This window comes from Octopus sinensis, linkage group LG11 (assembly GCF_006345805.1).
Source record: "Octopus sinensis linkage group LG11, ASM634580v1, whole genome shotgun sequence".
NCBI lineage: Eukaryota > Metazoa > Mollusca > Cephalopoda > Octopoda > Octopodidae > Octopus > Octopus sinensis.
The window spans coordinates 4,226,288-4,249,453 of record NC_043007.1 but is presented as its reverse complement, the minus strand read 5'-3'; the positions used below and the strand labels follow the sequence as shown (position 1 = coordinate 4,249,453).

Here is a 23,166-nt window from a genome sequence, read left to right as displayed (position 1 = left end):
ATTTCACCTCTTGTACTCTCATATTTTATACTGAAGACATCTTGTGGAATTTCTCCCGACTCTTTTTTATGCATATCAAGCATGGCAACTTCTTAGAACGGCAATAGAGTCTTGTCTTCTTTCCTGTTAAGTAAAACTTTTGTCTTTGATTGGTTTACTTTGAGGCATTTAAATTCTATGTTATTGACTCTACATTTAGAGTTTCTTTTCCAAATCTTTCACAGATCCAACATGGAGAATACCACAGATCTCCAGGCCAGTCATACAAGATGCAGGTTACATGCATATATCGCGTGATCATCGTGACCGACCAGGCTACCAGATGTTGCTACACATCGCTGGTCACAATGCACTTCGAATTGTTTTAGCCTTCAAATGAAACTAATGGCCATTGAGGCATTGCACTATCTAATTACCCCTGTATATTTCTTTCTCTACAATTAATTTATATTATGTTTTTTCTGTCTTATAGGTAATAATTGTCAGGGAAACTCCAGAGTTGAAAGAGCTCTGGATCAGTCTAAATGAACTTTTACACTCTACTTTTGTATTGAGTGCTTCTTCTCCCATTCATTATATCTAATGGATGTGTGTGTATGTGAGTCCATGCAAGTGTGTTTTTGTGTGTAAGTGTATATGTGTGTGAGTGTATATGTGTGTGTGTGTGTGTGTGTATGTGTACATACACCCATACTCATAAATCACCATGCAAACATACATATATCCAATTACAAAGTGGCCATGGATAATGTTACTGAAAGGATTAAATGAAGTTTCCGCTATTTAATTAATTAGCCTTAATGGTATTATTACATTGTCTATGACATACAAAATAAACAGCTGGTCTATAGAGCTAATTACACAAACAACTACACACAAAAAAACAAACACAAATACACAAACACACACACACACAAACGAGACACACACTCACAGAAGGCATACATTCATAGTAATATGCATTCATTCATACATGCATACACAGCATATATAAATACGCCTACAGAGCATGCATCAATATGCACATATGAATAAATATATATATAAGTGTATGTATGTATATATATATATATATATATATATATATATATATATATATATATATATGCATATATATATGCATATATATATGCATATACAGAATTGTGACATGATATCAAGCCAAATAACAATGATAGAAACGCCCTCCTGATTATTTCAGTGAAGCTGTGCACTGATGTGCATGTTCAAACTGACACCAATTCAATTGGCCGTTCATTGTTGTTGGTTAAATAAAGGAAATGCACAAAGCAAAACTGAAAAATGGCAAGTCGAGAACATAGTAATAAAACAACAACAACAATAATAATAATAGTAACAATACCTGAAAAGGGTGTGGGACATCAAGGGTAAACACCAAAAGCTATTATAAAGCAATGATCAAGGTCCTCCCAAACTATCTGGTTGTTTTATTCTGTTCTTAAAGGTAACAGTCTCTGGTATAAAATCCTGAAATATACAAAAGGAAATATGAATAATAATAGTAATAATAATAATAATGATAATAGTAATAATAAAATATTGCTTTCTTTATTCACCATTAAGGGTTTACAAAAAACGTTGGGGACGATGCTGGACAATATAATGTGGGGTTACATAAAGAGGTATGTAATAAGTAGAGAAATGGCGATGACATAAATTTCAACAATGAATAAAACCCCAAAAGACAGAGGCTTCCCATGGTTGCTTGTGAAATCTCTACAAAACCACAATCACCCTGACCATTGGGGCAAGTGCCCTTTCCACATCATTTTCTTTCAATTTATAGCCACAAGCTTAGAGTAGGCCCATTCACTCACCCCATTTTTGCTACATTCACTACCCCGTCAACAAAACTGCTGGGACGCAGCGCTTCTCTCTCTCCCCTCACTTTCCTTTTGTAGCGAAACTTGAAAAAGTTGATGAGGGTTTGACCAAAGAGGCAAGTGTCTGTCTTCGGCCCTTTCAATCTGGACCACCACACAATCTCTTTCACTGAGATTACCAGACGAACAAACACTGCCTGCTCTTCTTGACCAAAAGAAGGAGGCAGGATGATCTTCACAATAGACTCCACTGATAGCTGAGCCTGTCCTACATGTAACAGCAGGTGACTAACATAAACCCACAAGTCAGCAAGGCTTAGATACTGGACAAGAGTATGATGAATAGTTTTATAGCTCTGTGCACATCTTGGGCAACCTGGCTAATGGAACTTCCATGCTTGTAGAGTTTATCCCAAACCAGAAATGATCCCTGGCCCCAAAGTCCTCCAGAACAAACCAGTTGACTCTTGTTGATGCAGTCTCCTCAAGAACGTCATCACACTTTCTAGCCACTATTCTTCTACAGAACTCAAACATGGAGCTTCCACTGGCCACACTGCTAGACTGACAGAGAACTGTGATGCCATGACAACACTCTAGGTGTCATGTGTTCTGCCTCAGTCTCTGCTTGATTCAGGACTGTAGCTCTTTCAAGGAGATGAACACTTGACTCAACAAGTCTTCACAAGTACAGTTTATTGCCCAATGATTGAAAGGTACTCTTAAATGGGCCGATTATGCTACACTGACATAGGCCCCGGTTATGGTCTCACTTGGCTTGCTGGATTTTCTCAAGCACAGCATATCTCCAAAGGTCTTGGTTACTTGTCATCGCCTCTGTTAGGCCCAACATTCGAATGTCGTGCTTCAACACCTCATCCCAGTTCTTCTTGGGTCTACCTCTTCCACAGGTTCCTTCTACTGCTAGGGTGTGACACTTTTTCACACAGCTGTCCTCATCCATATGCAACACATGACCATACCAGTGCAATCGTCTCTCTTGCACACCACATTTGATGCACACTGACATTACACATCCAGCAGAGCATACTAGATTCATTCCTTGCAAGGTTAGGCATGTCTTCAGTAATCATGGCCCATGTTTCACTGCCGTGTAGCATTGCTGTTCATACACGTGTCATACAGTCTACCTTTTACTCTAAGTGAGAGGCCCTTTGTCACCAGCAGAGGTAGGAGCTCTCTGAACTTTGCCCAGGCTATTCTTCTAGAAGCTACACTCTTAGAGCATCCACCCCCACTACTGACTTGTCACCTAGGTAACAGAAGCTATCAACTACTTCTAGTTTTTTTTTTCCCCTGGCATGTGACGGAAGCTGTTTTCTACACATTTTCAGTGTTTATTGCCCCTGAGCACTTGCTACACACAAACACTATCTTCCAAGTTAGCCTTAATTTAATATTGCTGCACTTCTTATGGGTCCATAGCTTACACCATGTACATCTTATGGAGTTTCTACTTAAGCCTTTTCTACAGATCAAGCAGGGCTATCTACCTAAAGGGATTTGTGATTTGTCTGCCTTCCTACTTATCAAGACTTTGGTTTTAGCTAGGTTGACTCTAAGGCCCTTCGATTTTAATCCATGCTTCCACACCTGAAACTTCTCCTCTAGTTCTAATTGTGACTCAGCTATTAGAGAAAGGTCATTAGCATAGAGAAACTCCTAGGGGCATCCTGTCTTGAATTCCTCTGTTATTGCTTGGAGGACTATGATGAATAAGAAGGGACTGAGTACTGATCCTTGGTGGACTCCTACCTCTACCCAGAATTCTTCACTGTACTCGTTGCCAACCCTCACCTTACTGACAGTATCCCTGTACATAGCTCCTACAGCTCTCACTAACCACTCATCTGTCCCTAGTTTCCACATTGACCACCAGATAAGGGATCAGGGGACCCTGCCAAAGGCTTTCTCCCATGTCAACAAAAGCCAGGTACAGAGGTTTATCTTTGGCTATGTATTTCTTCTGCAGCTGTCTTACCAGAAATATAGCATCAGTGGTGCTTTTCCTTGGCGCAAACCTAAACTGCAGAAGAAGAAGAAGAAGAAGAAGATGATGATGATGAAGAATTTTTCTTTGACTCCAAAGGCCCATAAATTCCATAAAAAAATGAGTTATACAAAATGGTTACAAAACATGCAGGGATATACATACATAAAATATATAGGGTGCTTGGCAAAAAAAGGTGAGGATCAGGGCATCCCTCACTTCAAGCCATCTTCCACTCTCACTTTCTGCAAACTGAACTTTCCCACTTTTTCTTTTACTTATATCTATTAAATTTTTATTTGAAGAGTTTCACATCCTCTAGGCAAGCCAAGCGTCAACATTGGTATCTCCGGTTGTGGCCCTTGAAATCCTTCTTCCCATGAATTGCAATACCAGTCAGTGGACAGATGTGTAGCACACTGACCTTAACGATGGAGCACACAAACTGCCATTCATTGGCCAGGGTCTCCACTAAATCTTCATTCAAGGGCACATGGAAGCCCTTTACACTTTGGAAAGTTGCTGAAAATCTAAGGTCTTCCACTTTCTCCTTACCCCTTCTTTTGTTATGTAGCTTCTATGAATTTTTCTTTTATTCGATATTGATCCACATCTAGTAACTCTTTTTGGCTTACAGTTTTAAGAAAGGATGTTGTTGTTGTTGTGGTGGTGGTGGTGGTGGAGGAGGAGGAAGTGGTAGTCATCGTCATCACTATGGTGTGAATGATGGTGCTTTTGTAGCTGTCCATTAAATTCACATTTTCACATCTTTATTTTTTTTCCTTCTACTACTTCTAAAATCATAACTGCCTCTACTATTGACTGTTTAAGTGTCACTTTTTTTCAGTTTTTTTTTCTCTCTGTTTTTGTATCTGCCAAAATTTTGGAGACATACTACAACTACTGATGTGACTAACACCTCCCTTTAGTACAGCAGATGTGACTATATTGAGCAAGCAATGAACAAAATGCATGCTTAGAAAAATAAAGGTACACAACAAAATATCTCATAACGAACGTTTTCTTTTTTAACTCAGGTAATGGCGATATTATTATTATGAAGTCCTTTGTTGGTAAGAAATGCAAAGAAAATACTTTTGCTCTATTGAGTAAACTTAGTAAAGTTCAATTTTTTCTGTTCTAGGCATCCATTTATCTCTTTATTGTGTCCCTTCTGATACCATTTTAGTATGGTTCTGACCCCACTCAATTTCCAAAATGTTTGATGCAATGAATTCTGCTTTTGCAAACAAAACTCTGCTGTGTTCCTGTCTGAGCAGGATGTTTCTCAAAATTTCCAGCCTTCACACGAAGAAGGGAGTGGGGATCATTCTTGAAAGACTGAACATACAGTGCAAAATAGTTCCAAGAAGTCAGACCACCAAACAGATGCTGCTCTAAATTGTAACAGTCCAGTCTCTGAAGATGGAGAACAGTCACAAGGTAGCAGCAATCAGCTTTGTTCAAGGCTTTAGACTGATTCAAATTAATCAGAGCCCCACCAAAGTTTTAAATCTGGTCCCAACCAGCTCTATGAAGCATCACAGGAAATGGAGTTTCTTGTAATTAGATTTACTGGGGGATCACACAAGTTTGTGCATCTCCCACTACACTACCGATAACAAGCACCAGCTGCTAGTTGGGTAGCTTTGCAAAAGTCTTTAGGGCTGTACTGGGCAGAGTTATGGCACTGAAGTTGTCCGTTATGTTCCCTTTGTCAGGATCTTTCCCCAGCAGAATCATCACTCTTCAGCTCACACAATTTCAAATCAGCAGCAAACTGCAACAGACAGCTGCTAATACAATAGCAAACACAACTGGCCAGTAATAATCCTTTCTACTATAGGCACGAGGCCTGAAATTTAGGGCCAGTTTTAACTGTCAGGCATAAACCAGATTGAGTGCATCAACAAACCTGACAAAAATTCTAATTACAATCTGGTTGACCCACCGTGGTTTATGTCAGACAGTTAAAACTGCCTGATTAGATTTGCAAGGATTTTGCACTATATATCTTATCCTCAACTACTCTCACACAATCCCTGTGTATATCTAATATACCATTCCCATCACCTACTAATGCCAATGAATGAGAAGTTTCTAGAAACATCTCCAAAGCTCTAAAAAAATTTGTTCAGGCACAGTGAGCTGGCAGAATCATTAGCATGCCAGGCGAAATGCTTAGCAGTATTTCGTCTACCACTAGGTTCTGAGTGCAAATTCCGCCGAGGTCAACTTTGCCTTTCATCCTTTCAGGGTCGATTAAATAAGTACCAGTTATGCACTGGAGTCGATATAATCGACTTAATCTGTTTGTCTGTTCTTATTTGTCCTCTCTGTGGGTAGTAAAGAAATAAATATTTCATCTGCCGTTATGTTCTGAGTTCAAATTCTGGTGAGGTCGACTTTGCCTTTCATCCTTTCGGGGTCGATAAATTAAGTACCAGTTACTCACTGAGGTTGATGTAATCGACTTTATCCCTTTGTCTGTCCTTGTTTGTCCCCTCTATGGTTTAGCCCCTTGTGGGCAATAAAGAAATAAGAAATTCGTTCAGATCTTCTTAGGGAATAAACAATCATTAGTCACAAGCTATGTCACTGGTATTGCATTGTGTTTGTTGCCCAGACACGTAAACTCCGGATCAATGAGTCTAAAACAGACATAACAGAACGGTGGAAAATTGCTGCTGCTGCAAACAATAGGAATACTGTGAAAATGACAAGTAGTGAATTAGCTTGTAGTTCTTCTTTGGCTGAGAGAGAAAACCTGGATCACTTTGGTATCATGAAGAAGCCAACTGGTACTATCTGTTGATGGATATTGCAAAACTAGGAAAAGATGACTTGAAAGCTGGTCAACAGAGGGGATTGGACAAGATAGGAGCAGATAAAAGACCTTTTAATAAAAAAAATAAAACTGGAAGAATTCTTGGATTTTTTCACACCCCATAAAATTCTATTTATGAAAGAGTTATAGAACTGAAGTCACATAAAGATGAAAGATTAAATTTTCTGATCCTCAATATCTTGATTAGATGACTGATTATATAATGGGCTTAGCCTAGTCAAATGTTATGTTAACTGTTTGTTGTACTATCAATGTTCACTGAGCCATTTTGCTTTTATGGATTTAACCAACAGGAAGAGATAATATCCGTAATTGTTGCAGAATCTCTGAGACTAGTGAAACTGATGTGGTTGCTATTCAGTTTAAACATCTGTAAGTTAACATCTGTGGGAGTGGTTTGTGCGATGCCAGAGGGTAAGAGCAAGACACACTATGAATAATGAGAGACAGGTGTATTGGGTAGATTAAATTGAGATAGTATAAAACTATCTACTAATTCAGTTATACATTAAACAATTGCTCGTCTCAAACAAAGGAGTTTGGCATAGAGCTAACCACCTCACTTCACACTTCATCATGCATGCACCTTAATCTGAACGAACAATATTTCTAACAAAAAGCAATAAGTCTAAATTGCACAGAGAAAAAATATTAAAAAAAAAACCCACACTCATTCTAATACTACACTTCAAATATTACATTATTACTTTCAATAGTAATATTACCTCAGATATCAAATTTTAATATATCATGAATGCTTATCATGTTTTTGCATATTATATAATCCCATGATAATCATATTATTTTCACCTAAGATAGTAAATTTCTACTCATCAATGATTCATAGATGTTATTATTAATATCATTTGTCAGAATCTGTAGAGCATGGCAGCAATATGCATTGCAGTATTTACTTTTATGATTCCCAGTTTTACATTCAAACATCACTATTACTTTTCATAGCTTTGTGTGGTTCATAAAATAAGTACCAGTAATATATACTGCAATCAATGCAATTGATAATATGCATTTTTTGTTATAGTTGGTGCAGTGATTCATTATTATAGCTTTTTCTTTTTTTAATGTACTGACATAAAAACATGTACTGGGGATGAATTAGGTTACCTAAGACCTTCCACGTGTGTGAAGCTTTGAGCCAAATTGTCAGAAAAGTTCTGTGTTCAAGTGCCACTAGGATTAATTTAAGTTTTATAACTCTAGTGTCAATAATATAAGTACAGCATATCTTATTGACGAATTATGCAATAAGTTCAAATAACAATTATCCTGCTATACAGATATTAGTCTTGGAAGAAGCCAAATAAAATCAACATTATTCACCAAGAAGCGAGGATGGCTGACTAAATACATTACGTTTAATCTCGCCAGTTCAAGTTACAAATTTAAAAATCACTCTCATTAACTTCACTTTCCATCTTTGCACGAGTTTTTCATCAATCCAATAAAGATCTTCTATGTGGCTGCTCTACCTGCTGGAGATAACAGTTAAATCACTGTAAAACTATACACTACTGTCTTTTAAAAACAAAAGACACTTTGGATAATGTAGTCTAGGTTACACACTTCCTAAATCAAAAGATTTGCTGGTCGTAGCTTAAATAAGTAATCATTATGATGTAAGTTCAATTCCAGCTCAATCAGTGCTGCTCTGGAAATAAAGTCCTACGGCACCTCCAGACCCTTGTGGCACAGTCTAAATCTTAACGCCTCAAGTTCAGTGCAGACATTCCTTATCTTGCATTTATGCTACTCATGTTCAAAGTCAGTTTCATTTTCTCATGACAAAATATGAAGAACACAATGCTAATGAGAAGTGTCACCAATCTCAATCAATCACAGCAGATGAGGGAACCCTTTATGTAGTGACTTGACCCACTAGAAATAACAGGTAAACATCCCCCAATTCACACTTTACCATTTTGAAGGACAAATTAGATGATGTATTCCAACATTGATATCCTGCAAAAACGATTAGAAGTCATAACTGGAATGCTTTTGAACATAGATTTGCTTAGTTGGGGTTGACCTAGGGTTAAATAACAACAAACAGCAACAAAATAATCCCTGTGTTCATAAAATCAACGAAAGATGAACAATGAAAACAAAAACATAGAAGCCATCATGTGAGTGTAAGGCTCCACAATCTGCTAGATATAGCAGTCAAATCCCTTTAAAATCACATCTTATCATCTTAAAATAGGAAGGATATGTTAGGTAATATAGTCCATGCTACATTATGCCTGAATAAAAGACAGAGTAGTCATTGTGGAAACACCTTTGATCATAAGTCTGCTCAATTAGGGCACCCCTAGGGGAAAACCCCACAACAACAACAACAACAACAAAGAAAAACGCATTTGATTTCGTTGCAAGACTACTTTTGATTACTCTTGTTATTAAACACAAAACTGTAGACCAGGAGAAATAGGATGCTGTGTGATGTTCATGCCTTTCTAAAGGATATTAGCAGCATAAACAAGATGAAATAGCATTATCTGGCGAAGAATTGAAAGCAGTCCATCTATTCAGCCTGGCATGTGTTTATTACTCTCTTACTCTGTGGCACTTACCAAAAGAAATCAATGTGTTCACCTGAATATATTACATTTTCATATAACAGCTATGATATCACACTTCAAATACTACATTATCACACTTCACATGGATTGCAGCCAAGCTTGAAAAGCTCTACCTTTATAGTCTACTAATATTTAAACAGCATACCTTGTTACACCCTTTTCCTGTTTTATTTCTTTTCTTTTTTTTTTGCTTTTCTTGGCACTTTCAAGCCTCAACACCCTTTTCAACAACTCTCTCTCTCTCCCCCTCTCTCTCTCTCTCTATCTATCTATCTATCTATCTATTTATCTATCTATTTATCTCTCTCTCTCTCTCTTTCTTTCTCTCTCTCTCTCAACACCCTTTTCAACAACTCTCTTTTTCTCTCTCAACACCCTTTTCAACAACTCTCTCTCTCACTGCTTTTTTTCTCTTTCTTTCTCTCGCCCTTCCATTGATACGCCATGATATCAGGCATGCACTTTTCAGTATGCACCAAAATACATGCTCCCCTCCCCCCACTGAACACACAGCATAAATGTATGCATTATCCTTAATGCACATGTCATATTGAGACATTTCAGCTAAGTGTCTACTTTACAACATTCTCAACTTTAAACAAAAACTAAATCTGTGTTTCCTTTTTTTTTATATATATATATATATATATAAGCCTAAATTTTCTATCAGACTGGCAATTCGTTTTTGCTATTGTTATTGATATATATATATATATATATATATATATATATACATACATGTTTGAGTGTGTACATTGCCAGTACATACAACCATACACAGACATAAATATAAACATGTGTGCGTACAAGCATATTACACACACATACACACACAACTACATATTCCAAATGTTTCATTTCCCACCGTTGGTGTTTGGAAAAGCTTATTTGGTGCTGATACCTAATTCTATGAAAAACTTTAGCATTTTTAGTGCATCAAAGTGATGAGTGGCAAAATATACAGGGAAGCTGCAGGCAAGATACTCAAGTCTCAATACTTCGTTGTATGCAACTTCACATTAATTAAATTGATAATAATTTTTCAAAAATCCTTCTAAGGTGGCGAACTGACGGAATCGTTAGCACACCGGGCGAAATGCGTAGCCATATTTCGTCTGCCGTTACGCTCTGAGTTCAAATTTCGCTGAGGTTGACTTTGCCTTTCATCCTTTCAGGGTTGATAAATTAAGTACCAGCTACGCACTGGAGTCGATGTAATCAACTTAATCCCTTTGTTTGTCCTTGTTTGTCCCCTCTGTGTTTAGCCCCTTGTGGGCAGTAAAGAAATAATAATCTTTGGAAAATCCAAATGTAGATGTTTGAACTGTTGTATTTCTAAAGAAATCAAGATTCATTTCTAGATGAGAAATATTTTTTATTGGACTGATAGAATCTGTAGAGCAATGGACAAAATACCTGGTGGTATTATTTATTACTTCCCAAAAATTTCACATTCGAATTCCATGGCATTTCATGTTTCTGGAATGAATAAAACACCAGTCAAGGACTGGGGTCAAATAGATTGACAATTTCAGAACAAATGGCTTTGTGTGTGTATGTCTGGAATCCTTTCTATTACTGCTTTCACTGACACCTAAATCAACTCTGATCAATCTGCTCTATAATTAAAGGCATTCTAGTTATTATCGATCCATCTTTTTCCTTTCTTTGAAGAAATCCAGGACAATACTACGCACTTTGTCCTTTTCTATGATAATGAGACATGATTTAAGAGAGATTTAACTGTTATTTCTAGTAGGTCGAACAACTATATTGAGAATCTTTCATTGTGTATAGAGTACTACTTTGATGTCTTGACACCTTTTTATCCTACTGTCATCCTTTTATAGGCATTACATATCCATCCTCGTTTAGTCTTCTCAGAAGTTTTCCTCTCAGCTAATTTGTGCTCTGACATCTGTGCAGACATCCAGCATACATACCTCGTTCCTGTCCAGCTTTTGCATGTCCACTGCATTCATTACTTTTGTATTGCTTCTATGCAATATTACACTTTGTACACAAGCATCTACTTGTCATTCAAAGAAGTAATCCCCTTGATGCCAACAGAGGTAACAGCTCCCCAAAGTTTTTCAACCTTGTCCTTACACTGGTTAATATGCTTGGATTTCTTGGCCGTCTCAGTTAATGAATGTTTCAAGTATTTTTAGGGAGGCTTCTTTCCATCATTTGGAATAATGAATGCACTTACTGCTCCACGTGAAGTCTTATTTCTTTACGCATAATTCCACTGCATTTCTTGTATTATTATGTGTACAGTACAGACTTCTTACCTACACCTTTTTGGGCATAATAAGCCTTATCAGTTCCCAAGTGGCTGATCACTATTCTTTGTCACTAAAATACTAATCTCAGAGGTTTACTTTTAGAGTTCCTGAATATAGGCTTTGCTTCCATATATTCAACTGCATCTCTATGTCTTTAGATGGTTCAGAAACGAGAGGTACATCATGACTATACAGCTGTTCTCCAGACAGTCTTGGACTCCTCTTTATGGCAAGGAAACATAATTAACCATAACTGCATGCCAGGTTCTTTACCAAAATCACTGCTATCACTCACCTGTACATGGTCGATATGGCTGTCATAATCTATTTATCTACATTTGATATTATGGGAACGGTGGAGGCGCAATGGCCCAATGGTTAGGGTAGCGGACTCACGGTCATAGGATCGCGGTTTCAATTCCCAGACCGGGCATTGTGAGTGTTTATTCAGCGAAAACACCTAAAGGATGGTGGTGATCCCTGCTGTACTCTTTCACCACAACTTTCTCTCACTCTTACTTCCTGTTTCTGTTGTACCTGTATTTCAAAGGGCCGGCCTTGTCACTCTCTGTGTCACGCTGAATATCCCCGAGAACTACGTTAAGGGTACACGTGTCTGTGGAGTGCTCAGCCACTTACATGTTAATTTCATGAGCAGGCTGTTCCGTTGATTCGGATCAACCGGAACCCTCATCGTCGTAACCGACGGAGTGCTTCCAAAAAAGAATTATGGGAACTTAGCAATTACCAAACGACAGAATAAAGCCCCTTGTCCAGTGCACTCTCCAGATCAACAAATGATTAATATAATGGTTTGCTCGTAACAAAGAACTTATGCAGCTAACTCAGTATTGAGAAGATATTGGAAGGGCCATTTTTTAATAGGATCCTCAAATATTTTCCATTCCAACTAACTCTCCTAAATAGCTGCAGTGTAACTATTTCTGTTAATTACATAATTTGGTCCATCAATTTGATTTTTTGCTTATTTCTAGAGCTTCTTGTTCGTCGTTCATTATAGCCATTGATGATGATACATGTTTGCCAGTCATTGGTGATGACACCTCCTTATGCTATATAACTGATTATAAACTAATGAAGGAACCTCACCATGGTTGTCAAACTAGCTAGAAATAACTGTTAAATTTCCCTCAAATCAGATCCTACTGTTTTAATACATTATGAAAAGTTGTTCTACATAGCTCCAAAACAATGGAATGACCATAGCCATAATGCCTCTGATCATAAGGTTAAACAGCAACAACCTGACTGAGTATGTGAGGGACTAGCATCTGTTCTATTCTACTGGATTTAGGAAGTTTCTTTTGTGCGTGTGTTTGTGCATGCGTGTGTGTGTTGTGTGTGTGTGTGTGTGTGTGTGTGTGGTGTAATTAATACATGTATAAAAACATACACATTTAACACACGACCAGACAGTTTCTGTCTACCAAAATTTCACTTGCAAGGCATTGGTCCACCAGCATCTTTGGTTAAAAAACACTTACCTAAAGTGCCAGCTGTGTGATCAAACCCAACCTGCTTGTACATGTGTAATACATATGCATGTATGTGTGTGTGTGTGGTGTGTGTGTGTGTGTGAGTGTATTGTCCCAGTGTGTCTTCACAGTGAATTCAATTATGAACACTGACATTGCCTATGTCCTACATATGAGGTTATGAGGTGGTATCAGAGTTTCTGGGCTAGTTCTGTAGCATGCCAACAGATGGCAGCACACCGTTGCATATGCAGTGAGAGCTTGCAGTGACCTTCATGATGCAGGGTACTGAGTGACATTGCTGTATTTATTTTACAAGTTGTAAAATTTGTGTTTTTATGATCATGTTTATGCTGTAGTCTGCAATTTTTGTCATAGACAGGAACAAAGAGCCAACGTGAAATTTTGCATTAAACTTGGAAAGTCTGCTCCATAGACATTGAGCATGCTTTGGCAAGCTTATGGTGATGAGGTAATGTTTTTATGCAATGTTTTGAGTGGTACAGGCATTTCAAAGACAGAAAAACATGCCTGGAAGACGATGAGTGATCTAGAAGACCTGCCATGAGCGTCACTCTCAGAAATGTGTAGAGAATTCATCAACTCACACATGAGGATCGTCAGAGAACAATCAATGATGTCATTTGAAGGAGGACATTTGGCAAAAGCAACTGGATCTGTGGAGCTTGAAGAATTAGATTCTTCACAACGACAAAGCACTCTGTCACCCAGCTCTCCTCACTCATGACTTTCAAGCCAAAAACAACATAACACTTCCGCACCCACCCTATTTGCCAGATTTAGTTCTTCCGGGCTTCCAGTTTTTCCCCAAGATGAAAATACAGCTCAAAGGTCACCATTTTAACAATGTTGTCAAAATCTAGAGCAAATCACAGAAGGTTCTCGGCTCGCTTACAGAAAATGACTTCCTGGCTGGATTCTAAAAGTTGCAGGGATGCTGGGACCAGTGTATTGCTGTGCAAGGTGACTATTTCAAAGGAGACGATGTTAAAACTTAGGTAAATAAGTTATTTTTTATCAATCATGACTAGTCCAGGAACATTATGATACCACTTTATTCATGAAGTCCTGTAGCTCAGTGGTTCATCAGGTGAAGACATGAGATAAATTTGCTCACTTGAAAACAAGCAAGTGTTGACATCAGGAAGGGCATCCAGCCATAGAATATTGCCCTGAGAAGTTTATTCAATCCATGCAAGCTTTGGAAAATAAGATGCATAAAACAATGGTGGTGGTGCTGGTGGTGGTGGTGGTGGTGATCATGATGGTGTGTGTGGGGGGGTGCAAGTGCTTCTGCATGAACACATTTCTTGCAGAAAACAGCTGAAGATCACGAAGACAAAGATTAAAGCATCAACAACAGGAACCACAACAACAATCGAAATCTTAACAGCAAGTTTCTAAAATCAAATCATTAGCTGTCAAAATGATTTTATTAATCATCTCCTTTATACTGATGACTTTGTCCTTCTTCACCTTCAAATGCTGTTTCCTTCTTTTTTTTCTCTCTCTCTCTAATGAATTTGCCAAGACAAATGTTGAGTGCCAAATTTAATTTGCCTATCCATGAACCAAAAACCCGAACTGTTCAATAAACTTCACTTACCTGACTTATGCTGTTAAATAATTATCTTAGCTATCACTGGTGCCAATCCATGTACATCAAACAGTCATACATGCGTGTGTATAGGTATAATTATTCAACACATGCAAATGTGTGTATGTTTGTGTGTGTTTGTGAATGGATATGAAGAGAGAAAGAGAGAGGAGGATGGCAGGAGGGATGAAAACTCCATACGCATGTGAAATTCAGACAAATCCAACTACATATATATAAAGCATAAAAAGGGGCATATTTATATTATATATATATATATATATATATATATATACATACAGATTGTAACATATCTACACACACACCTGTGTGATGTATTGTGTGTATGTGCATGTGTATGCATGTATGTGTCTATATATATATAGATATATTCATACATACATACATACATACACACAGCCACATTCGCAAATGTGTGAATATGCGTATATTTAAGTGTGTGTGCATGTGTGAATGTGTACGCATGCGTGTGAGAGTGTGAGAGAGTGTATTTGTGTTTGCATAGTTATTTAATATCAGTAGAAATTCCTAAAAGATGGAGACAATATTAACCCCATAAGTACAAAGCAGAGTGAAAAGGTTATGCATTAGTGCAGCTTTCCCCTTAATTGCAACATTTCTGGTGACTAGAAAGCTATGCAGTGCAGCATTGCAGTTCCTGTTACACTTGAGCTTACAAAAATTATGCAGCACAGCATGCTAAATGTCTGGTCTCAATTAAATCAAACCTGTAATGAAGACATCTATTAACGTTTTATTTGTTTATTTATTTATTTATTTATTTATTTGTGTGTGTGTGTGTGTGTGTGTGCATGCATTTGTGCACGTGTGTGCTCATGCTGCATATTGGTATGGCTGAGTGATGAACAAGTTTGCTTTCTAACCATAGCGTCACGTGTTCAGTCCCACGGTGGGGCACCTTGTACTAGTGTCTTTACTATAGCTTCAAGTTAACCCAGTTCATGTAAGGTAAATTGAGTGGATTGAAACTGTATGGATGGCCACCAGATAGGTTAAACCCATAATAATTCCAAGGTTCAGTTTTATCACTTTTGCGTGAGCTGAACATTACATTAGGGGTGTGTGTACCTCTTTGCAAGCTAATTCAATGAGGAAGTAGTCCAGTTGACTGATCAACTAGATGGTCAAGGGAGAGTCCATCCATTTATGTATGCATTTATATGTGAAAGAGAGAGAGAGAGAGAGTGTGCAAAGGAGAGAGAGAATATGTGTGTGTATAAATGAGTGTGCATATTTTTGTATGTGTATGTGTATACATGGTTGTGTAAACACATGGTTGCAAGTTCTATCGAATAATGTTGTACCTTGAGCAAGGTACCTCTACTCTAGTCTCAGGCTGACCAATGCCTTGTCAGCAGAATTGGTAAGCAGAAACTGGATGTCTAGGTATGTCCTTGTAAATGCTTACATTATGTGTCTTTGCATGAAAGTGTCCAGAAAAACACAGTAATGTCCAGTCAACTGTACTTTTGAAGATAAGTGGAGTAAAAAAAAAAAATCCCTTACTTGATGAACAAGTAAAGATTAGTGGTAAGAAGAGATTACCTCAATAATAACATGCATTAATCCAACTCGTGCTTGCTTTGAAAAACATGTAAAATGAAAAATGCACATATACAGGAAAAGGTGGAGGAGGAAATTGGGAGGGTTGGTTTGAAAAAGGAGGAGGCTCAAAACTGGGCAAGATGGCGAGATGGTATGAGGACGGTTGCTATGGTATTGAGGTAGATCCAACCACCCCTGTTAATGGAGACAAAACCCAGATTTAAAACACTGGATGTTGATGATGATGATGACAGACATGCCTATACATACGCACACATTCTTCTCCTTTGGCAGCTGAATGTTTTGTGGAAGAATGAATCTACACGCGGAGAGACTTTCTTTGATTTCTGTGAACAATGGATAGTAATGCAACACGGGATTGTTCTCACCAGAGTACAGGCATGGGCTAGGTTGTATCAAAGACCACAGGAGCAACAAGGGCAATGTGGTACAGCTAGAAGAGAAACTGAAACGCTAGTTATAAAAAAACAAGAGAAACTAAAAGAGATTTGTTACGTATTCCGAGGCATAAACATGTTTGGGATTGCAAGGCAGTGTGCAAAGAGAGAAGTGTGAATGGACTGTTAACAGTACACTTGCACCGTGCAGACTCAACATGGAGAGCAGCCATTGAAGCTATCAGCAGTATGGTGGTTGCAAGCACAATTAAAAATATATAAAGGCAGGGAAAGGAAGTGGACCGTAAAGGATAGTTGCTGAAATGTGGAAAATATCTGGCTGAGTAAGCCTCATACTAGCCTCTCACGTTGCTGTTTAGTTAACAAGGGGATGATGCTACTGCTATGCCAATGACTGGTATAGCCATACGATTAGAATTTGCAGTTGATGCATGGCTGATTTCAAATTATTGATCAACTATTCAGCAATCGCAATTGTAAGTCATATCAGGATCAAGAAGTATTCATGTAATGTCTAACTCACTGAGTTTATAATTGATCAACTGTTTATGTTTTAGCCCCAGTGTTACATTATGTTCAGTGACAGGAAACTCAACTTGGACCTTCTATCCCATCTAGCTATATAAAGATACCTATTTCTTTACTACCCACAAGGGGCTAAACACAGAGAGGACAAACAAGGACAGACAAACGGATTAAGTCGATTATATCCATAGTCTATACATACTTCTCCCAGTGCGTAACTGGTACTTAATTTATTGACCCCGAAAGGATGAAAGGCATAGTTGACCTCGGTGGAATTTGAACTCAGAACGTAACGGCAGACGAAATACAGCTACGCATTTCGCCCGGCGTGCTAACGATTCTGTCAGCTCGCCGCTATATAAAGATACCATCCATGGCACAACCCATAAATGCAAGAAGCATGAATGCTTCAACAAGTTTTGCCACTTGTTTGCCCAGCTGTGTTATATCTTCAACCTCATAAAAAAAAAACCTTTAAAAAAAAAGAAGAAATTAATGAACCCAGTTGCCAGTCAGCCCTGCTTTTGGATCTGGTCTCGAATCAGTGTTGCTGCTGGATTTGGACTCTGGATTCTGTTCCAGGCTATGCAGATGCTTTGTGCAACAATCATCTCATGCTACATGGAAACATGCACAAATAAATGGCCACCACTTAAGTGGATGTTTTATTTAATGGAAAAGCATAATGACGACAAAGGTATTCATGTACATATTCTACCAGATTATGAAACAACCGAGATGAAACAGGATTATATCTGCCCATAGTGAAAAACCTACAACTTTATGTTTAAACCATTTGTGTATATCAACACACACACATCCAAACATATACATACATACATACATACATACATACATACATACATACATACACAAGAAGATGAAGAGGAAGAAACAAGATTAGGCTGAAGAGGTAGGTTGAAATAAGCTTAACAAATAATATTGAGTAATAAGAACAATATCAGTAAGTTAAGCGATTGATTATTGATTAAAAGACTATCATAGTAACAACAACAACAACAGCAGCAGCAGCAGCAGCAGCAGCAGCAGTAGCAGTAGTACATGAAAGTAATGTTTTTCTTTTATATTTTATTACAACAACCAAAACAGAACTAAATTTCCATTCTCCAGAGATTTTTGGTTCTCTGACGCTCTGGCATCAGTTGGAATTGATATTCTGATTCTAAAATCTCTGAGGTGAAATTATGTTAAATTTCAGACCAAATTCCAGATGAAAGGAATGCAAATTTGGCAGGGTGGTTAGGTAGTGGTTGAGGTTGGCAGTGAATGGTGGTGGCTGTGTGGTTAGGGCAGACTGTAGTGCCGGTGGTGATGAGAGCAGTGGTAGGAACTTAGTGATTCTGAAGTAGTAGCTATAGTTGTAGTAGTAGTAGTAGTAGTAGTTCTATGTTGTAGTAGTAGTAGTAGTAGTAGTAGTAGTAGACAGTGAGTAGAGGTGGAGGTTGAGGCGAAGAAGATGCAATTCTGGTGTAAGAAGTGGTTACTGTCATGGCAGAGATGCAGAGGGGGCGCGGGGGGGGGGGGGGGCGATGGTAGTCAATTGCAAGGGTAGCTATAGTGGTATTGGTGTTTGTATTATTTGTGGTGAAGGGATTGTCAAAGTGAGGGGATGGTCATAAGATTTTTAGTGGTGACTATGGTTCCTGTAATGTTGTGATGGTCACGGTATGCTGTTGATGATGATGATGATAATGATGATGATGTGGTAGTAGGTGGAAAATATAGGAATACCAGAAATTTGATAATGATTGCAAGATGATGGAGGAGGGGGGAGGGAGGGGATTACTCTCTTTTGTTTTTTTACTTGTTTCAGTCATTTGACTGTGGCCATGCTGGAGCACCACCTTTAGCCGAGCAAATCGACACCAGGACTTATTCTTTGTAAGCCTAGTACTTATTCTAACGGTCTCTCTTGCCGAACTGCTAAGTTACGGGGACGTAAACACACCAGCATCGGTTGTCAAGCGATGTTGGGGGACAAACACAGACACACAAACACACACACACACATACATATATATACATATATACGACGGGTTTCTTTCAGTTTCCGTCTACCAAATCCACTCACAAGTCTTTGGTCGGCCTGAGGCTATAGTAGAAGACACTTGCCCAAGGTGCCACGCAGTGGGACTGAACCTGGAACCATGTGGTTGTGGTGGTACTGATGCAAAATACATTAAATAAAGATGTTAGTGTTGTTGTTTAGTTTCAGATCAGCTCTGATCAAAGACACTCCAGCCATCTTCTTCATATGAGTAGGTAACCCAACACCATGTTACCAAATGTATCTTTTTTTCTGAGAGAGTAGGGTATGATTTGAAGTAGATTTGGCTGCTGTTTTTTGCAGGTTGACTGATCTCATAGAACTTCTCTCATTGGCTCCTTAGGGATAATATAAAAATATCTATATCATGATTTCAGTGTGGTTGTAGTAATTTAATTCCAAGTCAACCCTGACTGAGGAGGCCTATATTCAAGGGCATTCCAACCATGACAATTCCATCTTATTTTCAGGTATATTGCAGCTAGAAATACATTATGCTATGCATCTGTGTTTCTTTAAGGTGCTAGGGAACGATGTGAACCAGGTTTAGCTACAACTTCTAGAATATCAAGAATAACATATTGACAAGAAATAAGCCATTCCTGATAAATCTTAAGATGATGATAAGTCTTCAGTGAAGGTGGAAACAAGCTTTCCATTGCCTCTCTGAGACTATGCCAAGTAGTGTGGCAATATCATGGAAAGGTTTACCCTAAATCAGGGTATAAATAAAAGAGTAGCTTTTGAACCTGTTAATAGTAAAACTTTGTGATGTGTGACAAAGTGCAGCCTGCTAATTATCCTCACCTCCCTTCCACCACGATCCCCATCCACATTAGCACCACTATTACCACTGATGCTACTATTAACCCTGGTAATCTGACCCAGAACTCAAAAAATTCAAGATACTCTATATAAAGATAATGCTTAATTCAATGCCTTCCTTCCTTTCGCAATATTGACCAATTAGCTCTGAGTGAAGAAACATTTTCTTTTTTTTTACCTTCATCTTTGCAGGATTTTACTGCTGTCATTATAGATGCTGTGGTTGTTGCTGTTGGGTGTCTTTACCATTCCAGATTTATTTTCTCTTTTACAGTGACATTCTTTATATTTCTAGCATAGTCTTGAGTAATGTTTATACTGTTTGTAAGTGTATGCATAGGTGTGTGTAAATGTGCATGTGTGCACGTATGTGTGTGTAAGATGTTTGTAAGTTAAAGTAATATCAACACACAACTACAAACAGAAAGATATAAACACACATGTGTGCAGGTATAAGGAATATAATGGTGTATTTATGATAGGTATACACTCTCTCACTCACTCCCACCCTGTCTCACACACACACACACCCTGCTGCTTGTGAGAATATAGATATCTGTTTTGTCTGTGAGTGTCTGTACATGTGAAAGATTGGAGTAGAGGAAAAGAGAAGGAGAGAGAGAGAGAGAGAGAGAGAGTGTGTGTGTGTGTGTACCTATAGCGGAGTATGTGTGATCATGTGTGGGTATGTGCATTAGCATACAGAAATATGTAAATGTTTGAATAGTGTAGAGGATATATTTGTGTGTGTGTGTGTGTGTGTGTGTGTCACTAGTAATTACTAGCAAAACACCTCTGTAAACCTTCATTAGAGATTTTTCAGAGGATTGTAGCAAGTGACATGTTTAAATGTAATGTGGATAATTTTCTCTTTCTTACTCCTCGCTCTAAACCCCACCCACTTCTTACAAATAACACACACACACACTCTCTCTCTCTCTCTCTCTCTCTCTCTCTCTCTCTCTCTCTCAGACACACTTATTCATGCAAACAAAATGCATGCAGGGGCACAGATACACATATACACATAAGCAAGTGTGTGTATGTGTGTATGTGTGTGTGTGTGTGTGTGTGTATGTGTGTGTGGGGGGTGTATGTGTGTGTGTGTGGTGTGTATGTGTGTGTGTGTGAGAGAGAGAGAGTGTTGTGTATGCATGCACATGTATGTACACACACACATACAAATACACATGCACTCACATACATGTAGGTCTTTCATCCTTATTATTTTGAGGTGTAATTGCACTCTGGCATCACAAAGGCTGGAACTCCCACTGGCGACCTCAAAATAAAGGGTGGCAGCAGGGTTGTTGTGACAGTTGACTTCCAAATTAATTGCCTACATTTAACAATTCCACTTGGCACATGAGTTATACTATTCTTTCGATTAGGTGTTGTAGCTTTTTGTCTATGTAATTTTTCAGCTAACATTTTGTTCAATGATTATGATGATGGTGATGATGAAGATGATGATGATGATGATGAAGGTGATAGTGATGATGATGTATAATACATAGAGATGATCTGGTGAACTGAAAATAGTTTTTGTAAAAATTAAAACATTAAAAATAATACAGAAAATGCCTATTATTATTTCAATGACTTTGTAAATTCCTCTCACTTATATAACATACAAGTAGTCATTTAAAATTGCTTGGTATTATTATTTAATGCATGCCATCCCACACAATTTTTACAAGACTAGAATTGTGCATTTTAATTCTTCTTTTTACCAAGTATTACTTTTGTGTTTCATCTTTTTTATCTTTCTTTTTAACTGCAGCAGAAACGGTAAATTTCTTTCAGTTTTGCATAGCATCTCCACTTATTCTGATATCAAACCCTGTTACAGGTAATTTTACCTTTTGACTTTCCTTAGTGGATTCAAAGAAGCATTTGTTTAACAATGCAGTTCCATCTGAAGGTATGGACACACTGGGAAGTTGTCCAGAAATCCCACAGGTTTAGGGGACTAATACTAATTCATGTACACCATACTTTGCAGTCAATAAATAAATGGGGTCTGAGTATGTTGCTTTGCCCAGGTGTCTAGACTGCTTTTTAAGATGACCCTCATACAGTGAGTTGAGTTGAAGTGATAGGTGGAACACTGTAACATTTCAGGTATTTACCTGTCTTCCAGGAGGACCACAGGTTGAATATTTAGAAATGTTGCCTTAATCACAAAATTTCATATAAATTTACAGCCAAATAATTCAGTAAACCTGCCAGATTTGATTTTGTCCACCATTTATAAAATCTAAATAAGGTGAGAGAGAAGTATGATGGGTGGGAGATGGTCTCCACAAACCAGAATGTTTGTAACAGAGAAAATTCCACTATAGGCCCTCAATGTACCAAGTGGTGGTGTTAGGCCAAGTCACAGATTAAGTCTATCACCCAAGTAGGCCAGAGTGGAATTTGAACACAGAATGCAAAAAAATAAGCATGAGCAGCAAGGTGTTGATCCAATGATCTTCAAGCTTTGCTGGTTCACAACACTGCATTAGTCTGTCTTTTATCCACTCTGAAAGAATGAAAGGCAGAGTTGCCCTTGGCAGGGTTCGAACTCTGAACAACCAGGGTAATGTAGTCCTGGATACATTATACCTTAAACAAAAACTGGATGGTCACAGATGGAACACCTTTGATCAGCACTTAAGGAAAAAGAAAAAAACCCATTAGTATTCCAGAGAGCAGTGTAGAGGAAGAAGACAACGGTATTACCGTTCCTGCGTTCCTGAGTTCAAATCTTTACTTTTTACACATCTGAAGCTGATAGACTAAAACATGAAGAAAAATTAAACAACTGATTGTATAAAAAGTTAATATGTTTGAAAAGCAGCTGTTCTTATCTTAGGACCCTGATTGATAGATTTCAAAGGATCATTCAACTTGGAAAGAAAAGAATTATAACTTTATTTTCATTTCGTTTTGGGATTTGGTTTGCAAGATTCTTTATATGAGTTCGTGTGTTGAAGCATATTCTGTTGTGTCTAGGGAGAGTCATTTTCTTTTTGTGCCTTATAATGTAACA

At 38.0% G+C, this 23,166-nt stretch overlaps 1 long non-coding RNA gene across 1 annotated transcript in view; it reads right to left on the bottom strand.

Annotated features, from left to right (window-relative positions):
- Positions 1–23,166, bottom strand: part of LOC118765300 — a 376,738-nt gene that overhangs the window by 189,121 nt on the left and 164,451 nt on the right. Inside the window, exon 3 of the long non-coding RNA XR_005001139.1 lies at positions 1,364–1,488. This is a non-coding gene — a long non-coding RNA (uncharacterized LOC118765300). The remainder of the gene's footprint in view (positions 1–1,363; positions 1,489–23,166) is intronic.